Source organism: Diuraphis noxia, unplaced genomic scaffold, assembly GCF_037042655.1.
Source record: "Diuraphis noxia isolate RWA-SAM2 unplaced genomic scaffold, SU_Dnox_SAM2 contig0004, whole genome shotgun sequence".
NCBI classification, from domain to species: Eukaryota; Metazoa; Arthropoda; class Insecta; order Hemiptera; family Aphididae; genus Diuraphis; species Diuraphis noxia.
The window spans coordinates 68,772,250-68,799,145 of record NW_028301714.1 but is presented as its reverse complement, the minus strand read 5'-3'; the positions used below and the strand labels follow the sequence as shown (position 1 = coordinate 68,799,145).

At 33.3% G+C, this 26,896-nt stretch overlaps 1 protein-coding gene across 2 annotated transcripts in view; it reads left to right on the top strand.

The window, feature by feature from the left end:
* Window positions 1-1,953: 1,953 nt before the first annotated feature.
* The window catches only part of tnc (tenectin), a 74,365-nt gene continuing 49,422 nt past the window's right edge, over window positions 1,954-26,896 (top strand). For both annotated transcript variants that reach the window (XM_089225160.1, XM_089225159.1), the window contains exon 1: window positions 1,954-2,401. The gene's annotated coding sequence lies outside the window, so the exon portion shown is untranslated. The remainder of the gene's footprint in view (window positions 2,402-26,896) is intronic.

Below are 26,896 nucleotides of genomic sequence, written 5' to 3'. Positions count from 1 at the left end.
TATTATGTATCATTTATTGACTCTTGCGTTTCACGTAAATATAACATATTATATTGTTAACTACTGAACATAAAAAATTCAAATCTGACTAACATTTTTTTTGAAAAATTCAAAATTGCCAATCGTGAAATATATGGTATTTAGAAAAATGTTTACTGTTAAAATATTTATTTAAGCTAAGAATTTTCAATTTTTAAAAAAAGGTAAATGATATTGATATATGGTTATATGTGTAGCGCAAGAGTCAATAAATTATGTTCAAAAATAAAAATATACAAATAGTAAATAATAAATATTGATAAGAACCAAAGTTATTAGACTTGACAAATGTCTTACTGTTTCAATCTGTATACGTATTATTATGATATGTTCATAATACGTTACAACTTATATTTTATTACACGATCTACTTGAATGATAAATCATATGTTTTTTTAAATAATATATTATTTATAAAATTACAAAAAAAGTATCGAGAATAACCGTGTGTGAAATACGTGAAATCAAACAATAGCGGGAACGGAGGGACAATAAAATATAATTAAGAGATAATCGCGGAGGTTTTTTCGATGGTCATCAATTTTCAATTTTGTTTTATTATTACGTAAAGATTATCGAATCCACATTTATACAAAATCTACTATTTTTAACTTAAGTCATTTTGATTGACATACAATAATAATAATAAATATTATATAGCATATTAATACCTATTATTAAATGAAAATTAGTATAATTTCTAATAAAACTGTATGATGTTATAGGTAAATGATAATCTTTATTTTATACTTTATGAATATTATAAATAATAATATGGTTGTCAACTTTGTGAAAAATAATAAAATAGTTGATTCTGCAAATATGCTAATTTAATACATTTTGAACGATTTATTGTTTTGATACGATGACAATAATTTTACATCGTGGTACGTTCATGCAAATGAGGAGAAGAACAAAATCGTCGTGAACGATAGGGAGTCGAACTCGTTGGCATCGAAACAAATACGCTGTAATACATCGTACTGCCGTGTAGCCTGTAGGCGATGAGCGAATCGTTCAATTTCAATCGTTTTGCAGGCTCTCGACCCACCGGATTGTCACGTCCTTCTCGAATAAAGTCAACCCAAGTTCTCGATGCTTTGATTTTTTTTTTTTCATATCGAACATTATAATTAAGTCCGTTCACAACTGCAGATCGTCGTCCGACGTATAATCTAAACTACAAGTTTTGGCAAGCGCGTGCGCGTCGCGATGGCGCACAGTATCGTAATAATAATATTACTGGTACGTCTATGACTATAACACCATATTATATTATATGACTGCATCGCCGGAAATGCAACTAGCGCGCACACACAACGACCGTCGGTGCAGTCGCCGCCGAATCAATACGATGCACCGCCGCGTCGCGTACTCTATATAATAACGTTATGTGATGAGAATGCGTTCGCTATCAGGTGCACGCTATATGTGTATACGGACCGTTGATCGCGGCTGCAGCGTCGTGTACCGTCAAGCAGACGAGAGAGCGCGTGGCGGTGAGGGGTTGGGTTGACGTGTGAGGGGAGGAGCGTCGAAAAACGGCACCTCTCGTTCCGCCGCCGCGGCCGTAAGCGTATACGATATTGCGCAAGCCCCGGCGGCCACCCGTTTGCTACTATATCACTACCGCCGCACGTCTACCGGCCCATCGCCGAAAGACGGACGGACGGGCGGACAACGCGCGTTCACCGCCACCGCCACCGCCGATCTTGAACTTGACTATACTTGACAGAAAACCGTCGGCGGAAAGTGTCTCTCCAGCGGGGCGCGCGACGTTTCCCCCACCGCGGGCGCGCCGGGCGGTGCGCTCGTACACGCGTCCACCACCGCGGCGGTAGGGGAAGAGGCGACGCGCGAAGAACTGCTCCAAGGCGGCGGCCCATCATCATCATCGTCGTCGTCGTCTTCACCGTCGTCGTAGTGGTCTAGTCCTCACCGTCAGTGGTCGTCGGTTCGTTGTCCCGTAACGCCGCCGCTTACTGCCGGCTGATCACTGTGGTCTCAACACGCGCGCCGTACGCACACACGATCGTAACAATAATAATAATATATTATTGTCATTTTTCGCGACCAGATAATTACGTTGCTGTTATTATTGTTATTGCTGTTGATGTGGTCGTCATCGTTTCGATAACAAAATATCGCAACAAACTGTACAATATTATTGTCGCTGCGACACGAGCAGCCGCCGTCAATTCGCGGCACTCAATCGCTGCACGGTTTGGGATGTGTCATAATTGACTGTCGCAGACCATCATCGTCGTCCTATATTAATTGTACAATCGAGAAATCAATTTTATTACATACGTTTCAATCGCCGGAAAATCGGAAACGGCTGTGAAAAATCGTTTTGTGGAAGGTCAGTAAACGAATATTTGATTTGGAACACTAAGTTCTTGCTTACCAATACCAATACTGTATTTATAACTGTTCGACAAAATCCGTCCTGGTACTTTGTGCGAACGTTTTTCTGAGTTTCCTCCAGATGAAATTCTATGCGTAAACATTAATATTAGGTACAAACGCTATTTTACTCCAATGCGGAGAAATAATTTTTATTCCTTCACAGGATAAAAGAATTATTCTTACTAAAAAAAAAAAAAACCATTCGATTGATTATAAAGCTATTGACATTGATAATATTAATATTAACTGTACAGTATACAGCGTTTAATTGAACTTATTTTATGGTTATTACGATGTATTGATATGTTAATTTATCAACAAATGCTTTGAATTATATTTTACCATTTGAAAAGTTCCGTCCAAAAAAAAAAAACCTAATCATATTAGTTACGATTAAATTCATCAATTATATTTGAAAAAATTACTCTGAGAAAATGTTTATAAATTACGTGTATGCATATCGAATTGTGAAAACAGACGTAAAAACGTCTTTATCAAGTTATGGTGATTATAATTTTTTTATTCATTTTAATAATTTAACAAACATATGCATAATATTATGTATTATGAAGTTACAATTTTTATAAATGTTCAAAAAAAGAACATTATTATTTTAATTATTGAAAAATATTCTAAATCTTATAAAATATTGTGTAGGTATACGAAAAATACATTCTTTTTATTGCAAAACATAGCTTTCTTAGTCTGAATTAAGTACAAATGGATTCAATTTTGAATATTTTATTTTGCATTTTATAACAATATTTTGAATTTTTAGCTTTAATAATATTATATTCAATTTAAAATTTCCGTTTCATGCATTTTTGCAACGAACAAAAATTATTTAAAAAATAGTATTACTTTTAAAGAAAACTCAGTAGATTGAAATACGTTTTATAAAAAAATATATAGGTGGGTACATTGATTTTTAATTAATTTTTCAAGGTTTTTCAGTGCATTTTCGGGAGTTATAGTGAATTTTATATTGCATTTTTTGATTTTTTAAATTTATTTTTTAAGGTTATTTACTACATTAAATTCACAGCCCTTACAATAAAATATATATTTTCATATAATAGTACTATTCAACGAAATGATATTTTTTTTAACTGTTACTCGCATTGATTTAATTTTAATATAATATACTATACAATAATAATAACACATAATAGGTACATGATATTTAATATTTATTTAAATTGTGAATAATAAAAAAAAAAATTTAGGTAGATATAAAAATTTAGAGTAATGTAATCTATCGAATGTTTTACAAGCTAGATCCGAAGGCAGGAATAAGGCATATTTTCAATTTAATAACTAATAGATTTTTTATTTTACTCGAAACTATTTTATTATTATTTAAAACGAAAATATATTAGCGAAAGTTTTTTTCGAACACATTACGAGCGTCTTACTTAATTAGTGAACTGTATGATAAATACATTGATAACAACGACCGATTAATGTTGTGCTGTAAATCAAATAAGTAAAATCTATAATATTTCATAATATTATTGATTTTAATCAAAGTTAAAGGTTAATGAATAATTAATGTGTAATACAATATATAGGTTCATTTTCAAACGAATAATTGTATCTAAATCGATTTTATCGAACCATACAGTAATAAATTAATTACTGACATGTATGACTACTGTTATTAAAAAATTAAATATTGTGAAAAATAAATTGAAACAATAATTATACGTCGTTAAAATGTTTAGGAAAAATGTTGTATTTTATACGCGATGTGAAAAAAACATTTTGATATTTAAGAATACGGCAGACATAAATATTACCTAATTTTACTTTAATCGTTATAGACAGAAGGTTTAAGTATGGTTCTGCATCAGCTTTAAATCTAAACCCACATATTATCTTGTCCACATAGACAAAATAAGATAATATCACATAAATTACGCAAAGGTACAACCAATTTTTTATGTAGTATCATAATTCTTTTTTATCATTGATGAAGAAGATAATAATAATCTCGGAATTAAATTATTATATTGCGTTTTACTAACTATTGTATTTTACGGACCACTTTATTGTAATTATTTTCATAATATACCTTGACACGAATGACGAATGTTTCATAAAAAATAAATAAATATTAATACTCTAAGGGCCGTTATTATACAATGTTCGGTTAGTGCCTGATAACACTAACCGGAAGAATTTATCATGAGTTAACCGATAGAATTCTACCGGTTAGTCTTAACTGACACTTCACCGGAAATTGTAAGAACGGCCCTAAATAAACAATTTTTATGTACCTACGTACCATGTTACACATATATTTAATAAATTTAACGGTTCATTAAAACGTTATGAATACATCAATCACGCGGAATGCTCTACAATAATATATTATAATGATGTTTAGAGATAGGTAGTTTAATTTTAGGAAAATTCGGCGTTGAACCGCTAAAATTAACAACGCCTGTTTGTAGCAGTAGTACAGTGTACGAACGAATAGAAACTTTTATAGTTTTTTAGAATTGGTCAATTTATCAGTAAAAAAAAAAATAATAATAATAATAATAATTAAAATTCACATGGCGTGGTGATTTGTAAGTGACAATATAATATATTATACACACACGCCAAAAAGATCGTACATGAGACGTAATAAAGTCAACATCCCTAGGCCATAATACTACGCGTGTACTCGAGTCTCGAAAGCGTTAACACTTTTGGTCGAATGCAAATAGCACTGGGGGGGAAATGGTACATAATATTTTATAAATAGCGGCCAAGGTGAGACGAGTTTGTTAAGTATCCGGTGTTCAAAACCTGTTCTCATATATATTTTCCGAAGCACTTAATATAATCTTCCGTTATGTTTGGTCGACATTCCACTGACACTTGCAGCACACTACAAACGTGTTTTTTCTCCTCTAATCAATTACATCGATCGCGTCCCTCTTATTTTTCAGTAGCCCAAGAATCTCGGGTGACGTATGGTCGGGAATCAGCAGTCCGAACTTGGTTAATGAATCCATTCTCGCGATGTTCAGTAGGTCACTATCTATAAGATAAATTTTATTCGCCGTCGGTCGAAACTAGAATACATTATTCAATAATGACGATTCAAAATCACGACAGACAACATCGTATTATTAATATATTTGCATTAGACCGAAAATCCTAAACGCAAACCGATGAGTTTTTATTACTTTTTACCGCGTAGTGTTTATATGTATAGTTTTTGCATTCCGACGAGCGCTGATAGGACATAATAACAGTTTATTATTTAACTTCGAAGGGAACAATAAGAGTAGTCGTGTATTATAACCGTGTATAGGTACCTACGTTATTATTATTTATTCTATAACATAAATTAAGTGACACATCTTAAAGACTGGTTTATATGGTTGCGATAATTACAGGTCATGCTACTTATTTTATAACGGATGATTATCTCACGGTGTAATCGTTATTTCAAGAAGATTACTAAGATTACGACGCGGTCATAAAACTTCTAGAAATTGTTTGTCTTTTAATTATCACAATACGTGTCGTAAAATTAATTTGGATATATTTTTTAAATAACACATTATGTGGCTGAATATTATCGTGAGTCGTCTCGTGTGCGGTCGAATGAATGTCTGCAGCTGCAGGGTGGTGATTTCTCGGTGAAAAACTATACACGACATTTGTTGAAACTGTATAGTTTTTCTTGTTCTATATTATAATTTAATATCAAAACTACCTTAGACAGCGGTTGTCATAAACCTTGTCACTCTGTGAACTTCGAAAGTACACTATAGGACCTGCAAGTTCCCTTAAAAAATTCCACAGATATATAAAATAATTGTTGTCTTCGGATCGCTTTCTAGCGCTTATAATAAATAATTATTATTATACAAATCTCTCGACATTCCACGACACGATATCATTGGATTATTTAATTTGATTTATTTTAGTTGCGCATCAAACGCAGTTTGAGTTCCGTTTCACCACGGTTGATTACGAATCGCAACAAGTGGCGTCGCCGTCGTTCTCGGGCTTCACTACAACACTACCATTATAATTATTAAAGAATTGCGGTATTGTACAAAAATATTATGAAAAATATATATGTGGGTACGAAAAAAAGCACACAGTGCACATTGTATCCCACGATTTGAACGGAAATCTCGTTAATTTTCCGTTTCGTTCGATAATCCGACAGTCGCACACCCCCGACTTATCGTTGGTCGTATACGACGATATATTACACGGTACCTATATAAAGCGTGTCCCCTCGAGTCGATGATTAATGATGATCGCCCTATGCACAGTTGTGCAGCGGAGTATGTACATTCGCGAACGGCGGTCCCCCATCCATGACCTTTGGTGCGTTAGTGCGCGGTTAAAGGTCGTCTATATACATCCCCGTTTTAGTAGAATGGGTTCAAAATTGATTTGTCCGCCGGGTACTATTATTTTGTTGTTCCGAAATCTTGCTAATGACCGCGAAAAGGGGGCTTTCGATTTTCGAATCCCTATGCTCACGTCCACGGGAATATATACATTATTATTGCACGGTTTGACGAAAACAGTGTAATATATTCGACCTTAACTTTGCAGTAAACGACCGACTACGCAGCGTTGTGCGTCGTGAGAATTAAACGCGCGTATACAACAATCGTCGTTTCGATATAATATATATAGGTGGTATAGCTGCCGTCGAATAGTCGTCGACCTGTCAGCTTTTCAAAATCCACTCGTCGTGTACGTATTATTATTATTGTGTTATATCGTGAAAAGAATATAAAAAAAAATCATAATTTCCGCGTGCCTTCTGCCGGTCATTATTTCAATCGGTACATTACGATGCAAATTGCTCGTCACTATACACACACACATTCACAAAAAAATATACATAAGAAAACCCGAGCAGCACAAATAATTTAGCAAATATCCGGCTTCGTATACCCACATAATAAAGGTATATAGACGTGATGGTGTTAGACGCGTGATTCACATCTCGCATTCATCAAAGAATTTAAACGCGTATACAGAAGGTGCATGATGCGGGGTGTATATATAGGAGCATAATAAAGGATAACAACAGTTATAACTTAAAAATGTTCTTTTCTTCTGAATTTATTACTTCATATTATTATGTTCGATCGATCTTGTGAAAAATTCCATTCCTATATGCGTAATAGTCAACGCAGCATCCCATGGTCTGTATTTATATATTTATATATATATATATATATATATATATATGATATCCACCTAATATCTAACCTGTTTCTGTCTCTCACCCGTAAAGAATAATTTGGGGGGGGGGGAGGCGAAAGTGTATTATGATCTCGGGGCACTCATAGAAATAGATAAACAATTGTTCTCACAATTTTCTTAAAATTATTTTTGATATAAATTAAATAGTTATTATTGATGTGTATAGTTATAGATATTGATCATTAAACACATGTATTATAAGTATTTATAACCATGCATATTAAAAACTAAAAATAAAACATTGAATATAATGTTTAATCTATTAAAAATACTCAAAATAATAATATGATAACCGGATAATAGTACACGTGACTTGAAATGTTTTATTTTGATGAAATTAAATATCTACATCTGGGTAATTACAGGTAGTTTAAAATAAAATGATGCAGGTACAATATCTCTTGTAACAATATTATGGAAAATGGCAAGGCCCCACGTAGGTTCGTAAACTGCAATATGGCCGTACTTAAAATGCCGGTCTAGAATTTCTGCCAAGTGGCAACCTGTCATTGGTTTTTATTCGGTCTTCCCCGCGGTGTATCTCGGAGTTGGACGGGAAAACGTGTAGGATAATGACGATGATGGAGACAAGTGTCGGTAAACGATAATCGGCCTCCGCTGCGTTCCATTCGAGGGCGAGGGAAACGCAAACACGGTAGGGAAAAAACGCATATTATACCTGCAGCACATGCACGATGGGTGTTATAATATTATTATTTGTGTGTGCATATATCAACTACATATAGAAGCGTTCGGTGCGTTTCAAAGCGTATATTTGTTTTCGACCGGGCAGGGCCAGTGAAGGAGAGACGATACACGAGATAGTATACGCGCAAGATATGTATTATTATTATTGTATAGTTGTAATATATGACACTCTCGACGCGTCGTCGGGTTCGTTGTCCATAAAACAAGCAATGATTTTACGATGACAATATTATATATATATATATATATATTATTATTATATTATATTATGCACACGAACATGGTACGCATGTATATATTATTATGTGCTTTGTGTGTTTTTTCTTCCTATTTTTTTTTTTTACGATCTCGTCGTGATGCGGTTTTTTTTCCTACTTATTCCTATAATATTAGGTCCTATCCGAAACATGAAAGCGATATTATTTAATATTATACTCTAACTATAGGTATAAGGTATACCATAAGCCTTGATATCGTTTATGCTGGTCGGCCGGTTCGCGGACCAGAGACGTAAATTATACGCAGCGTTATAGGTACAATAACTGTACCTATATTAAGGCCTTACAAGTGCTAGGGTTTTTTCTAGCATTATGAACTCACGCCGCGGTAATTCTGTAAATCGTAATGGTATACTCAAAAATCAGGTTTTTGACTACCTACGTTCTATGTCCAACTATAATATTGCCACAAATAAAAGTAACGGATTATACAATTATTTTCATATATTATTTTTTGACTGATTAAAAAAATAGTTGCATATCGTTCCAAGCAAACGATATAAAGTGTGATATGGACACACGATTGCGCTGTCCCTAATAATATTGTGGAAATGTTGCAAGCCAGACCTGCATCAATGATCATAATATGACAATAACGACCGCGTTTTAACTGTTATAAATGTACTATAATTAATGTATTATATTATTATATGTTTTTGTATAGGCCGTCATCGGCAGCGTTACTCACCGCACGCTATATATATATATATATATAATATGTGCACTTGCACTGCAGACGTCTGAAGTTCTTCGATGGTGTTTTTTATAATATAACTTCAGTGAACACGCGAACAGTTTGTCTGTGTAACTATGCTATCATCGTCCGGTATCTATAGTATATTGTATGTATAGGAAGCGGATGATGAATAATATACGCGACGAGACACGAACAGCCTCGCTCGTTTCGCGCGCGTATGGTCACGACTTTGGTATACCTAGGTATAAGACTCGCGTCTATAATACATGTAATAATAAAATATATAATATATGCGAGTACATGCGCGTCTCTGGAAATATTAATAATTACACGCAGCCATTATTAGTCATTAATGACATTATACCGCGGTGGCCGAGCAGGGCTGACGTAATCCCACGAAAATATGTTTTCTTCGGCCTTTTATCTCGTTATCATCATAATCATAGCCATTATTATAAATATATATTTTTTTCATTATTCTTTATTTTATTACGTATAGTATAGTTTTGAATTTCGTACAGTGACAGTTGCAACCTCCGCGGCCTTGTAACGTACGTCACCTCAACATCACCAAACATTTTCCAAAAAAAAACTTAACGATGGCTCGTATGAGTTAGGATACGTATTGTGACGAGCTTAAATGTACCAAATGTGTCATCGCGCTTAGCCTTATCTATATATGATAAATGTATCCCGTGATCCTAACTGCTTAGACGAATAGTTGATTTTTTTGATCACGAAACAACGATTTTTCTCTGTATAATAAACGTATATATTGTTATGTTTTTTAAAACATTTTTCCTTTTTTTTTACTGAATTTAAAGAATCATTACAATCTAAAAGTTTACCTAGGTGTATGCTTATGAATTATTACACGTCGTTACAGTATTTTTATATCTTAGACATATCATAATTTATAATAGTTTATCCGCCCGTCAGAGTATACGATGAGTTTTCTTTTTTCCCGTGAAATTATTATTCAAGTCGTGTCTTCGCGAAAACTGTGTGAGCGTATGCGGTGGTACTGCGAAAATGGCTGACCAAGCGAATGAGTAAAAAACTGGTTGTATTAACGTTTAAACAGTAACCGGTCTGTTCGGATCACTCGTATACCGTTATTGATCAACAACCGCAGACCCTTCGCCGTCGTCGTCGTCGTCGTCTGACAGGACTGCACTGCCACTTGCGTGTTACGCGTATTTCGCAAACACAAATATTTATATTATTATGTATTATCGGTCGTGTCTCAATCTCACCGGAATTCGAACGAATTTCAACGTTGAACTTACTGCACTGCAGCAAACATGAGCAGAAAAAAAATATTTTATTGGTCCCGCGATGGATTTCGTTTGGAAAAAAATAATACGATCATACCTCCTCATCGTCTCTCTAAAACGCTACGTTAAGTTTCGTTTTCTCGCGTCATAAAATCAGTATTCATTATCTATATGAAGATAGTTGCGATTTCGCATCAAATTTTGGTCGCGCTGCAAGTCGATATTATTACGTCTAAAAATGTAATAAATTATGAACCTTCGCACGGTCTGCTGCAGCAGTGACGCTAACCAAATGCATTTTATATTGTATACTCACGCGTCTGAATATGCCATAAGTATCGCTCGTACCCTTATACGGATATCGGCGAAATCGACGGAACGTGATTCGCCGCGGCGGTAGCCTTACATATTTTTTTTTACAAAAGTTGTCTGAGTCAATACGAATGCGTCGTACGAGTATACCTATATAAAAATAATACATCGACATGATGGACGAGATGACGTCTTAGCCGTGGCGATGTGACACCCATACATCCGTCTGGGTCTGTGCGGTCTGCAGTAATCGGATATGGCTATATCATCTGAAGCGTACACATAAATATAATATATACGCGGACAAGCCGTCTGCAGTGAACCAGTTTTAGCGACATTATTCGGTCGGAATACGCCGCGGTGCACTGAATTTCAAACGAAACTCACGCACGCACATGGTCGCCCACGTTTCCCGGACGACAAATTGAAGATTTGCGGACGAAAAAATTTTCGTGAAAAAAAAAATAACGTCAGCGTGCGCGTCCCGCCGAGAGACGGCTACATAATAATATAGTATATTATTGTATATATACGACGGCCCATACAATTATTTATTTTTTTCGTATTATTATTATTGTACCGATTGTAAACCGTATAGTGTTCTGCAGCAGCGATGGAGTGGCGACCTTGCAGCAGACGATCCGATATTTCGTGGATTCGATCTTCACACGATGTCGTTTTGTATTCACTACGTATATATTATATACTACATAATATTATACCGCGGTGTAATATTGTGTAGTGGTCCGTCGTGGACTAATCTATGTAGATTATACCTATAATGGTCGTAGGATATTGTGGACGTAGTCCTCGCCACGTCGTATAACTATAATAATACATATATGAATATGTATATCTATTTGTGCGAACGGCAATATGCGTGCGCCACGCGTGGTTCACGGATGTATAATAATATTGTAATAATAAACAGTAGGTATATCGATGGGACCGATCGCGCCTCATAATATATAATTATTATTATATTAACATAATTGTGTCGTGTCAGTGGGTCACCGCCGTCGCCGCCGCCACCGCGATGATGTGGGAACATATAATGGGTATATAATATATTATACTCATATATATATATATATATATAATTTAATATAATAATCCGATCACACGGTTGCGGACGATATATATACATAGTTGTGGGAGCCCCCGTGACGTCTACATCGAGGCCCGCCGACTATAGACGTGAGATGGATACGATATATAACGATGATGATATGCGTATAATGTTTTATTATACAGAAGTGTATTGTATGTATATGACTGTGTGCAAAACGTCATTATAATAATATATATCGTCGTTGCAGCATGCGCTTGCAGAATATCGATTGACCCGTTGCGCGCACAATATAGTCTTATTATTATATACTTACTGCAGGGAAAGTGGGAACTGAGTCTGAGATACATTATATTAAATTGTGGCCTGTATATCGTAGGTATAGTATACTAATAAAATGAATGACAACGTATTAGGGACCGTGAATGTCAATGCAATGACTCGGCGACGAGCTAATAGTATTTAATGACCTATAAATAAACCAGTACATACAACGACGTACCATCATGTACGATTAATTAATGCAAAAAGTGTTATTGCGTATAATTATTATAATCCAACTAAAATATCGGTCGTTTTTTTGGGTGAATCCACACGAGACCTAGCAGGTAAAAAAATACATACATATCATACATATGTTAGTTCCTACATGATAGAATAAGTTACATATGTAAGTTCCTAGTGTTCCTACACTAGGTATATTATTATATATAATTTATAAGTTATCAATCTAATATCAGTTATATCATATAATATTGGCATACATTTTAATATAATAATAATAGTTCATAATTGTAAAAAATATATAATTAGGTATTATATTCTATATAATAATATAATTTATAATTATAAGTTTTCGATGTATAAGTTATCTTGTCAGCTTTATCGATAAGCTATCGTTATAATCTATATTCATAGATTCTATACTTTTATAATTTTATGGGCACCATGTATAGCGATTGAAATAAGTGTGATTATATCATTTCATCACTTACCCCACGCTATTATAGTTTTTTTCTAAACATAATTTTAATATCATCAATTTTATAACTTATTATAGTTGTAATATTATAAAAATGTAGTATATATATTATTTTTTTCTTACTATTAAAATGTATGAACATTGAACATAAAATATATACAATAAAACTTATAATACTATATAAAATATAGTATATTCTTTTTATATATTATGTACCTTTTTTTCGTTTAGGATTCCCGGTTTCTTTTAGTTCACATTAGATCCCTAATAATTAAAAACCTCCGCGCTCCGTAAACGGTTTTAATAATTTTTCCAAGCGCTAAATATTATTTCGATGTAGAGATGACAAGATCGATGTAAATTATACAAACCCTTAATTATTATCGATTATTGCATATTTTTCAATAATGAGTCGAGGTAGAATTCTCAAAACTTCCTAGACGAATATGTTCAGCTTTTTAATTTGCAATAAATGAATAAACTAATAAATTTCATCCTTAGTAAAATATAATATCATCATAATCATCTTGCAGAAATGAATTGAAAAAAAATGTAAATAGTATAGTGCAAAGTGGTAAATAGTTCATATAGTTCTCTATCATTACTCTATTTACTATTAACTTAATAATAATTAACTGGACAGCTCGCTATTGAAAATTTTTCCAAACCAAGTATATCATTCAATCGAGTCAATATTCAATTCAAGTATCTTTTCAAATATTACGAAAAATTTCAATTGAACATTTTTTAAACTTCAAAAATAATATCTTGTTATAAGCTAAAAAAAACAATGATGGAAATCTGATGGTGAGATTTTTTCTGTGTTGCAAAGAGGTGCAATTTCGGGAAGGCCTAAATAACCGCGAGAGTTGCGGCGGCGGCATAAGGATATATATTACGCACGTGTGCCTGCAAACTAGTAGTAATCCAATATGGTGCTCAACAAATTTTCCCGTTAGTTTGAGACGCGAACCTACGTACTCCGGTTTCGTCGTTCATTATCATTAAACTTCACCAAACTTCCGCATTATAAATAAATTTACCATTATAAAAATATATGCGCTTTTTTACATTAGCTTTTTCTCTCTCTCTCTCTTTCACACACATACATTAAATCTCTCACGAGATTTAAAATACACGTTTCCGGTAGCTACAACTAAGTATATACAATTATTATAATCTGCAGATTTGAAGTATTTTCAAGATTAAAAATGAAAATTATTGTAAATATTCTCTAAGCGTGCTATTAAAATAAATAACATGAATACTGGTATATCATCTCACACAATATAAATATTAATCAAAATACTCTTAAATAACTGTAAATTTATGTTTTCAAATCAACGTTTTAATTTCGAAAAATTGTTTGTAAAATAATTTCTGAAAAAATATTGTTTGGTTTTTATTCAAAACTTGTGATTTAATTCTAGTTTTATTTTTCGCATTTTAATTCATAAAATATATTACTATAGGTATAATCAGCTATTATAGTTTATGTCAAAAATGACCATTTAAATTACTCCAAAAATAATAACTATATAGTAAATACGTAGGTACTTCAGTACTGTACGCAAGACAAATCGTGCTAAAAAAAAAACTAGTCTGATAATTAAATTCAGCCAAAAAATCGTTTTTTAGCTGCTACTGTTTTTTTAGCTTTTTAGCTAACTACAACCGGTTTAAACATTTTCAACATATATTTGTTTAAACCGAGTAGGCACAGCTAAAATTTCCTACACTATACTCGACTCACTTTTTATGTTTATCCCATCAAATAATATACACATTTATAAATTGATTGAAGACCATTAAATCTTTCAATAATTTTTATTTTTCACTGTATCACACGTTTGCTGTGCAAAAACAACATTGTATTTTAACCGATTTCGATTTATGTGATGTGATTTTTAATCGATCCCGACCAATGCTAAAATAATAAATGCTAATTGAATCGTCTTTATGTATACACGAGTTCAAACCTATGTGACAAATAAAACAATATGATAATACTTTTAAGCTATTGCTACTATTTTTATCGTCTTTTAAGTTTTTTTGTTTAAAACAACAAAGTGCGTTTTAATTTCATATCCCATAACAATTTCACTGATGAGCCGATGATTTCGATGTACAAAAATCTAATGGCGATCCAGTAGACTTAGCTGTTGATGTTAGTAATGAATGAATTAAAGTGACTAAAAATTTTAATAATCGATAAATCTTAAAAGATATATGGTTGTTCAATATAATATTGTGATACCCAATGCCGGTGTATATATTTCGTGATTTAATCGTCGGGTTAAGCGCGTATTAATGTATTTTTCGAAACATATAATATTCGTCCATATAAATATTAAATACGCGATGCCGTCTGCAGTAGTTATATACATGTATACTATAAATATATAACATTATTATCTATTATAATTTCAAGCATCGCCTTAAGACAGTAAAGTTGTTGTATCCACTAATAGGACGGAGTACATAATACACGGCGCTTGATTTACATACAAATAATAACAATAATAATACAACTTAGGAGGATGGTATATTATTATTATTATAGTAGCCGCGTGTTGTTAGATTGTCATTATCGTTAACCATTGCCAAAAGGAAACAATATTATATTATTATACACTATACAGGTATATAATATAAACAGGTTTCGTATACATGCTGCCGTCGTCGACTGGAGTGATTTTGTATGTGGCTGGTAGCGTTTAATTTTTTTTTTTTGTTACGCGGCAACTTTAATAATATGTAGATAAGACATTGGTGCATAAAATAATATAGTTAACAAAAATATGTGTATTGTGTACCTACTCCTAAAACTTGTGTAGTACATCTATTCATACTTAAGAGTTAAGATTTAACGTGGTTATGTAATAATGTTTGAATTTTATTTCTACGAATATCTTACATACCAAAATGTTGTACATAGAAACTTGCGCGTTTCTCACATTTGGATTACCACCGTGACTATACGTCATAATATTGTATACGCACCATGCAACGACGTTATAACATGGAATATTATATTTTATTTCCGTCTGCATAGTCTTGCAATCTGCAGAGGTAGGAATACGATTTAAGGTTCTCATTAGCGCTACTTAAATAATATAATATTCAAGGTTGAGTTCTGTCGATTTTATTATGTTATTATAATATAATATAATATACGACGTTTGTCTGTTATTTATAATGATTTTACTTGTGAGCATGTAGATTCTCCGTGGTAATAATAATTATATTTTACCTAATTACGTTTTGATCTCATGTTGCATATGCTATAGTGTAGTACAATATTTTTTATGTAATTAATCACATATTCACATCGCCATTCTTATCATCAGAACAATATTTCGATTACGACCAATAACCGCATATTATATAGTACTTACCTACTACCTAGTGTAAGACATTTCTCAATATTTTAATTGATATACACCATCATATACTCAACTGTTATGAACGAAAACACTTTAACTCTGATCTCTGAATAGAGATAACAATGTATTATAATTATTATTATAATAAAGTAACGATAACTACGTACTATGACCCACATGCAGTCTCAGTGGCGCTTTTCTCGGGAATTAAATTGACTATATTACTCGTAGATATAATTATTTATATTGCACTAAAATCATTTTTTACTAATATAAATTCAAACTCTGTTTTTTATTTAATTGATAACACATTTACGTGTGATTATAGTATAATATAATATTATATTTACATAAACACACAAAAGTTCATTATCATCACATGAAAATATGATAACTGCAGTGTATGGATGTAATAATTTGGAATGCATCTTCTGTAAAAACTGTAATAAGGAATCATTTTTCGTTTTGAGGTCAAAATCAACGATCTTTCATCTAAAAGCACGAACTAGTCATCACTCTCCCTAGCTCATGGTGGACTCTTGCAGAATTATATTATAATATATATGATTATACGAATGGGAATCGCAGGTTTTAACCGAGATATGGTTCTAGGGGTCTTAGAATCTGCACAACGACCGCAAACACAATGTGCGGATGTGTGTGTGTGTTAAACAGAAGTGGGAGATGGGGGAGGAGGAGAGTGAGAAAAAACCACATAATATGAATGATAGTGGTTGTGTGATATAATTGTAATGAAGAAGACAGCTCGCAATATTATATTTGTTGTTATTTGGACTATTGTTATTCGTGTCTGCGCGAGCTCGCTGCTCGTGTGTGTGTGTGTGTTGTTGAAGACGAAGGTGAATAAAAAGAATCCGGCAGTAATATAGTTTTTTTTGTCTCTCTCATGCGTACGCGCTGCATGATGAGTGGTTCAAATAATATATATATATACCGAAAACCCAGGGGTCCCGGAGGCCCTCTCTGGCTGTCTCTCTCTCTCTTTCAGTTTTTGAGTATATAGAAGTATATATTACTCGTCACATAAGGTCAGTGACCATACATTTTATTCGCCACGTCTAAAGACCGGGAGAATATAATAAAATTGTGTGCACCGCCGTCGCACAGGGCGGGAGACGAAACGATACAGCTGATAATATATAGGTACCCACCTATACATATAATATGCATTATAGATATATCTTAATAATAGATAATAATAACGAAATAAACTTGTCTTACCTTTCCGCGCCTAAGAAACATTTTTGCGCCCATAGCCACGCTTAGGGTGTTGTGAACTTGGTGCTAAATTGAAAGAAGAATTTTTTCCAAATATGGCCTTATGTTAATCTAATAATATACTCAACTGAATAAAACAAAAGCATTGCATTGAATTTACAGATTTTATATTATATTGTGTTATATATTGATATTAATACAGATTTCAGTGACAACTGACAACTTACAAATTTGGATTTTTATTTGGACGTAAACTGTTTTAAATCAATCCACGCATAGGTACGTACAAAATCTTAATTTCCATAGAAATGATACCAAATTTCATATTAGGGAGCCTGCAACGGTAGGACACTCTGTCAATAATGCTATATAATATTATACATATACACAGCACGAACGTAGTCAGGAATTTGCAGGATAATGAAGATGTCTACGGAAATTAGTAAAACCATTTTGTATTTAATATTATATAAATACCTATTACGTATAACAAGGCTTATATTGTGCAGCCGTTTACTCTATTTTGATTTTTTCGGTGTAATATGCTGTTTTTAATTTTTCAATTTGAGATGTATACATATGCGCATCATATTTATATATTTTATTTTTTCATCAGAGTTTTTTATTTATTTATTTTCGTTTTTTTTCCTTTGCTGCAGTTGTCTATTCAATTTCGAACTCTACAATAGCTATTGTAGATTTTGAATGAAACATAAATATAATATATATTGTATTATAGCGGTATACAAAAAATTCCTTAAAAACATGTGTATAATAATGTATTAATTCGATGTCCTAGTATTTATTTTCAGAATTTCAAGATAAATAAAATTATTTATATAATTGAAAAACGTAAACGATCGATTGACCAATAAATTGTTGTATGTAAATAAATACATATAATATAAATTCCTTAAGCCTAAATAATATATATACTATATAAATCGAAATATTTTGCAGAGTTCGGAAAATTTAAAATGACGATGGTTATTACTAATAACAGAAGACACTCGGTTACACTAATATAATAATAATAAGCTTTTAATGGATAACTATCTTTATTTAAAAAAAAAAAAAAACATTTCATGACCATATAAAATGTCTGTATATAGGTTGAGGGCGTGTGTTGAACCGCATTCGCGATTTTCTTTTAGACTATTTTAGTAAATTAATGTATATTTTAATGTTTATGAAATAAAATGAAACAAATTTTTTTACTATATTATTGATCAAATGAAAATCACCGATCATATACTCATATATTATTAAGCTCGTGATATCAATTTAATACACGGGGGTGTATTCGACCGTCGGTGAAACATATGAATATGGTTGAAAAACGTATAGATTTAATAATCAAACTATCGAAATGGCATTATCGTCGAAAACCTTAGAATGTCACATAACCGCCAACGTATTCGTTCTAGTTCTGTGCGTCGTTCATGGGCAAACAGCTTGGTATATATTATACACAGTATAATAAACCTACAAATATTATGTCAACACATCATATTCATACAATATATTATATACACGTCTAGTGTAGTATATCAACATTTTATTATTATAATACAAGTACCTATACAACATGATACGATAATATTGGTGATAATATTATAGCCTATATAATGTTGATGCGGTTTGCGTTTATATTTCGAGAGTAAACATTTAATGATATAATTATTGAGAAAATCTTTAAGTCGATGCATCGCATTTAATAATAGTTAAGAATGTTTTTATCATCACAACTCATACATATAACGTATATTGGCAATTGTTTACCATTTTATTTTCGCAATCATTTGTAGTCGCAGAGTCATCTCCGTAGTATGCGTATATACACAATAACTTAACCACGCATTGTAAGCATGCCACTCGCGAGCTGTTACCGTAATTATTGCCGTCGACGCAACCAACTGACGATAGTGCGAGACACGAATAAAATAAAAGGGAGATGACTATATACATAATATTATTATATACGTTTCCGAACACGATTTCACGAACGCAGAACGGCTAAGTGCAGGCACAAGTGCACAACACGCCGTCGTTCCCACTGAACATTTATCTAACCCGTGATTATATTATTTTCATGAACAACGCATATACTTGGGTGTATGTGAATCGTCGAGATTTTGTGTGTACCACTATTCTGCCGAGGCAAAACCGATTATCTCGAAGAAATATTTAAGCGATAAATAGAAACAGCGCGCGAATCAAATTATATTTGTTTACCCCGGAAGCGGTTTCGTGCAACTAATTGTGGCGCGCATCACACCTTCCTAGTTGGTCGACATATTATAGTGATGTTGTTATCATATTTTAAATCTAATGATTGTAAAATATGTTTAAAATGACATCATCGTATCGACAAGATTGATAATTTGTATAGCCTATCTTTATAATAATATATTAGTAGTCCGGAAACCGGGCATAACGTTTTAAAATAGTCCAAAGATTTCATTACATTTTTACTACAAAATATTTTATATTCTAAAATCGTATATTGTATCGATAAATCTCATGAAGTCATACACCTCTGTGTCGTGTATAGACTATAGAGTAAGATACGTGCAATAATAAAATATGAAAACCAATTTTCACAGAGAAAAAAACACTTATAGACATTATACGCAGCGGCTGCTTTTGACATCGACGATCGTTAGTTTGCACAATCCTACAACAGGTCTCCCGGTTTTTATAGAATATTATTCGTATGAATCGCGTTTGCGTTGCACATAAAATTCGTTTTTTGTTCACCGCCAAAAAGTCTGTACGTAATTTGTTTCGTGTAAAATTGATCGTAACTAATCGTTAAACTGCACACAATAATGATATTAATGTAATATTATAACACAGTATATAAATATGTACCTATCTACAGACGGGACGGTGTGAGGTCGAACGCCTCCGCGAAGACGACGGCTGCGAAAATCGTACGAGAAGTTTTTTTCGTCCCCGCGATTCGTTAGTATTTATAGTATTATCATCGTTATTATCGTACATATTATGCTGTTGCACCAGAAAACCTTGAGTTGGCCACCGCCCTTTAGTGGGATCATCGGATTCGACTGAAGAAATATCACTACAGATTATATAACAATAATATCGTACGATTATTATTATTATTATTATTATCGAGTAGATTATCGTGAATTGCACGCGTAGTGTTTGACGTATATGCGAGTACGCGTTTTTTATGAAAATGTTTGTCGTCCGTCGTCGGTCAATAACCGGATCGTGATATAATTAATATCGTATATTATTACCTGCCAACATCGCGTTTCAGGCCGCCATCGAATATCGTCCGATGGGTGACGTGCGTATAGCGCAGTTGTGAATGGGTACGCGTGTGATCGCGGTAGTGAAAAGACGACGACGATAACCCGGTCGCCGAGACGGACAACCGCGCTCAATGGGTCAAGGAGGTTCGAGACGTGAATTCGTAAATCGTCCAAGGAATCCGAACGGCGTCTGGCGTGCGCTGCTGAAGTCGTGTCGTATCGCGGGTTTCTCATAAAACAATAATAATTTCACTATTATATATATCGTACATTATTATAGATATATCCGACGACGACACATCCGTCTATCGTAGGCGAAGAATGACAATTTATTATTTTGTCATATTCACTTGATTTCTATTTTCCCCGCGCGGTCCTGTCGCCTGCGACCTATACCGGCTTGTGTCGCGGCCGGCTGTGTACAATCTATATGGAATTTACCTTTATATTACTGTAATATAATACAATATCTGCGATTTGGCTGGAGACTTTGACGAACAATCACCGCGCGTGTTGAAAACAATACAATAGTATGTGATATTGTGATGTTATACACGTCATTACGGTAATAATAATAATATAACCGACGGCTGCCGTCCCGTCGGGACACCCGCAGCAGTAGACTAGAGAGTCCGTGAATTTAAACGGATATACCATTTACTACCTGTAATGTAATGTATATTATTCGAAAACAACGAAATGATAAGATGCGACTGCAGCAGTGTCCTATTGAAATCATTAAAACAATAGTCTATTCGCACAAACTTGTCAGATCGGGTCATCTCCACGGCGTCTAACGTCGCAACAAATGTTGTTATAATATATTATACATTGTTAATCCGCAACCGCAGTATATAATTGGTGAACAATATTATCGTTCGATAGTTTAAAATATATACCACTTCGATCGATCAAGAATAAAGTTTTTTTTAAGCAGCCTTTTTTTTGTCTCTAAAACATTCCTTAAAGGAAAAAGAGTGATCAGATTTTTTTTTGGTTACTGGTTAGAAAGAACTTCCTCTTAAATATTCTTACGGGGCGCATTTGATTTCAATTTTAAAAATTCTATATTTAGACAATATGATATGATTATGAGCAAGTCCAACTTTTTAAACAAGCTTTTGTTATTTTTACTATGTCATAAGCAACGTAATTATTAATTATTGAAGTCCAATATGCACCTGTAGAAAATTATCCTAACGAAAAAAAATTATTCTAATTAGACCACTCAACAATGCGTGAGACTTTATACTGTAAAATGTTTTTTGTGTAAAAAATCACGCTTTTCATTTTGGTTGGCAGTGATTTTGACGTCATGTGGGCATTTGTAGCGTAGTGTGCGTAGATAGTCCGGTTATATCCTCATACGATCATACTTATTTAATCATCTTTGACGACTAACACAAATACCACGAGCAGGTCCATTAAATTTGAGTTGTTTATGATAGGTAGGAACTTTTAAAATCGGTACTTTACTCGTATATATACAATCAAAGAATCAATATATAACTACCCATTACAATAATAATATATTATACAATAAAGTTGCAACGAATTAAAAAAAAAAATCAAACAAACTTGTTTCTATGATTGCCTATGTAATTAGTACTTGGCATAATAGCGTTTGATTTGATTTTTGTTGACATAAATGGTAATCGCGAGCTGCAGCAGTTAATGAGATAAGCAGTGCGCCTCTTCTTATAATATATTGTGAAACACAATCGAAAACAATGGTTCGCCGCCGTGTGACCTTAATGCGTCTCCACGTCAACAACAGTATACACCTAGGTATACTATACATATACCTACATAAATAAGGTATAATAATATAATATATACCGTTTGTTAAATCGCGTGCGTACAGCCCGTAAATATATCTATGATGACGAGCGGATGATAAGTATAGATACATATAATATTACGTACAATGTAGCCAATGTAGGTATATAATAGGTATTGAACACCGTACAATCACGGGTGTATAATGCAGACAGTGGTGAAATTGTATTTTTTCCGTTGTTCGATCCCAAATAGCGAATAATCGAGCTGGACTGCAGATTTGGAAAAAATTGAAACCCCCCGACTGCTAGAGACGACGACGATAATGTACCTATATTAGGAGAATAGGACTGACCGCGAGCGGAGAATAATTTTTAAAAAAAACGCGTTTATATCTTGCCTTGTATACCATCTTATTATAAACTATAATATATACTATATACACATAATCTGCGGAGCTCATAATCCAAACCGAACACGGTGACATTTGTCTGAAAGGCAGCCAAAAATTCCTGCGCGTTAACAGTACGAGAGTATAATAATACATAATATAGATGCGTACATCCTGAGCCAATTGCTGCGGTGGATGGCACAGTGTATGCATATTATAAATTGTGTACTCATTTAAATTAAATACACATCATATTACGGGGTGAACGGGATGATATGTATGGTTTTATATTAACGAGTTTTCCTAAAGTTTTGGTCTTAAACGTTCGATGCTGTGCGAAAATATTCCGAAGACGGAACGTGCGTAACGAATGAAAGTATAATTACCGATCAAAAATGATTTTTTCCTATATAATAATAATCACGTGGATGGTGGATGTGCATACTACCTTTCATATTGTATAATAAAAAATTATTAAAATATTATGTTTTCGAAATAACAACTAACAAGTTTCGGGTAAACCCATTCCTTTAGCAGGAGGTGTTGTCCGGATAAGTTTTGTGGTGTATATTTCTATTCTACCGAGAAACTGTAAAATATGTGACTGAATGAAGTTTTTTCCGATGCAAGTTGCAAAAGGCTTCACATGGTAGTTAATATGAATTAAGATCAATAGAAGTGATTGCAGGATCCTTGGAAAGTTGGAAATCACGGCCGATATATGTTACGGGGTGACGAGATAGTTGTATTGACTGTAAAATTGCTAAGTTTATAGTAAGGACTCAGCAAATTTTATTATGTGGACTAAGGTGCTTGTTTTTTTGTAGTTTGTAAAGTATAATAATATGGTTTCATGGCATATAATTTATCATACGCTTTTTCGACGTAGTCGTGGAAGTAGACTGTAGTCATTTCATTCCTTTTAAAGGAGATCGCTAATAACTCACCAACATATATTTGGTCAGTCGGTATTTGTAACATATGGTTTTGGTCAGATTTGAGAAGCGAATCAAAGTATGAGTATAACAGAACTTCAAACGATTTCGCCGCATCGCATTAACCCTTAAATCAAACTTACATTCAGATTATTTATCATTATACTAACGTGTATACTATATATCGATTGGATGAGTATATTTTCTGGCTGCTGAGCTGTGGTCGAAACACTTAACGGGACGTAAGCATCTATTTTCTGTACAGCGAGAGAACGCGCCGCGTGCCGACTAAATTTTTGTTTTACTACGTATCCCCACGGACACCCAGCTAAAGGGGAACCAGTTTCGATAGCAGGATGACGTGGGGGGATACGCAAAATCGGCGTGTTCTCTCACTGGATAGAGTATATATTTTCAACGGTCGGCAATCGGCAGACTGCGGTTCGATCCGGACCGTGGAAGGCAGAAAACTGGACCGTAGTCTAACAAAAATGTTTTTTCTTCATATCATAACACTACCTATTATAAAAATTTGATGATTTTTCAAAGATTTATTGTTTTCTAGGGTTCATTAATTTATTATTTTCACCTTCTTGACTCTAATAGACATTACTTATGTGCATCGCTGATCGTGTAATATGGTTGTGGAAATCGCAGGTAACACCTGCAACTTGCACTCGGAAAATATAAAACGATCTGTTTTTTTATAATAATATTTCGGTCGTCGGTGCACTCACATAATTTTACTGATTAATAAGACTCAACGAGGATAGCGTAGCACGGTAGCCGTGAACTCGTTTAGTGTATAATTATACCTATAAAAATATACAAGCTGATATAATACTAATGTGTGTTTGCGCTCAGTCATCGCGTATAGGTACAAAACATAATATACGTACTTCATTATTGGAACGCTTTGGAACGTCGTCGACGCCATCATGAAATATAATATTTCCAAACGCATATTATATTATTATCACTATAATATTATTCAGTTTAGCGTAGTCAACTAATACTACTATACATGTATTATATTATTTTAAAGATTTCACGGAAACGAAAATAAGCGCTGTTGCCTGTTTGGCATATTTGTTCGGATATACAAACGCATAATACATATGTGCCGCCACGTGTAAACATCTATATTATAATAATATAATATTAGTGCACAGGTACAAACGAATTATTACGAAATAGAAGAATGGAAATATTATTATTTGTATAATTACAATGCGCACAACTCGAGGCGGCTCGGCTGGCATCACGCAACCGAAGTTTAGGCATACGTGTAAAAACAATAATATTATTTCATTATATTATTATGTATAATTGGTATACATAATATTATAATACGATGGCGGTTACCTCTTATATCGCGGTATAAACACTCCGGTTTTTGGTCGCCCTCTAAATAACAGCGACACAAATGAATTTCCACAGTCTAAATTATTTTAGTGCTTATTCGGTATATATAGAGCCATAGAGGCAGTTCCTATATGTCCTATATTATAATATAGATAGGTATAGTTAATATAATATATAACATCATAAATTGTAAATTGTAAATTTTGGTTTGAAAACGTAAGATACCTAGGTAACAGAACAAATCCGATTGTATCATTACTATTATCGTTTATTTAGTAACAATAATTGTTTGTAGGTACTTCCCGGACACGCGTAAGCGACAGGATGATGGATTCTATTTTCGCGTGATAATAATATAGTGCCTGAGATTCGTGTAGGTAATTTAATATTATTGTATTGTGTATATGTGTATAGTGACGACGTTTTGAAGGGCGCTTATGCTATAAGTGCGCAAATCGTAAAACGCGGTCTTGCCATCATCTGGTGTGACCCCCCGTACCCGACGACCTTAACCTCCACGAATACCATAATCCCATTTCGACGATGGGTAATAATAATACGGTGGAATCATGATTTTTTTTTCTTGTTTTACGACTCCCGACGCACGAAATTAATAAGAATCGAAGTGGAATTGAAAAAAATCCAGACTGAAGATGAGCGAAAAATAAAAAAAAAAACTAAAAAATGTCCACCCGAAGGTCTTCCGGTTTTAATCTTAAATTATCGAAAAATAATAAATATTTTGCCAAACGACCGCCAACCATTTGTGTATAGCTGACACATACAACAACGCGTATCGTGTGGCCAAACAAGTTTACATAATATGCTTATATTATATACCTATTATGTATACAGGATACCACTTAACTTTTTTTTCGTGAATATTATAAATTTAAAAAAAAAAACATTTTTACTTTTTGCATGGTAATACGAGCTATGCAAGTCTTAAAGTTTAAGCAGGATTAGAGACACGATTTTGTTCAGTTTATATTGAATATTTTCACCAAATCAGTACCGTGATCACCTGCTGTATATATTCATTAAAATATATTCCATAATATTATTATAAATAGAATCTGATATATAAATATATTGAATGTCATTCGAGGATAATATCAGAAACATTTGTCAAAATATACACTTTTACTGTAATATTGTTGAATTCTATAAAATAATAATAAATCATTCCGATACAATTATAATTTCTTTATAATATTAGATTAATACTATTTTATGTTTCACGAATAATTTTATTTGATACCAATCTGGGCTAGTCGATTTTTCGCCGAAGATATTTGCGTGGTATCAAACTATAATTTGCTCTTTTTCATAATAATTATCTACAGACAAAATAAAAAATAAAATTATTTTCAGAATCCCTATTTCAAAAATTACTCGCATCCAGAAAATACGGTATTTTTTTTAACACGCATTAGGTAATTATTATACCGTAGTTGCGGTCCATATCTGCAGTCTCCACCGAACACATCCAAAGCAACGTAACA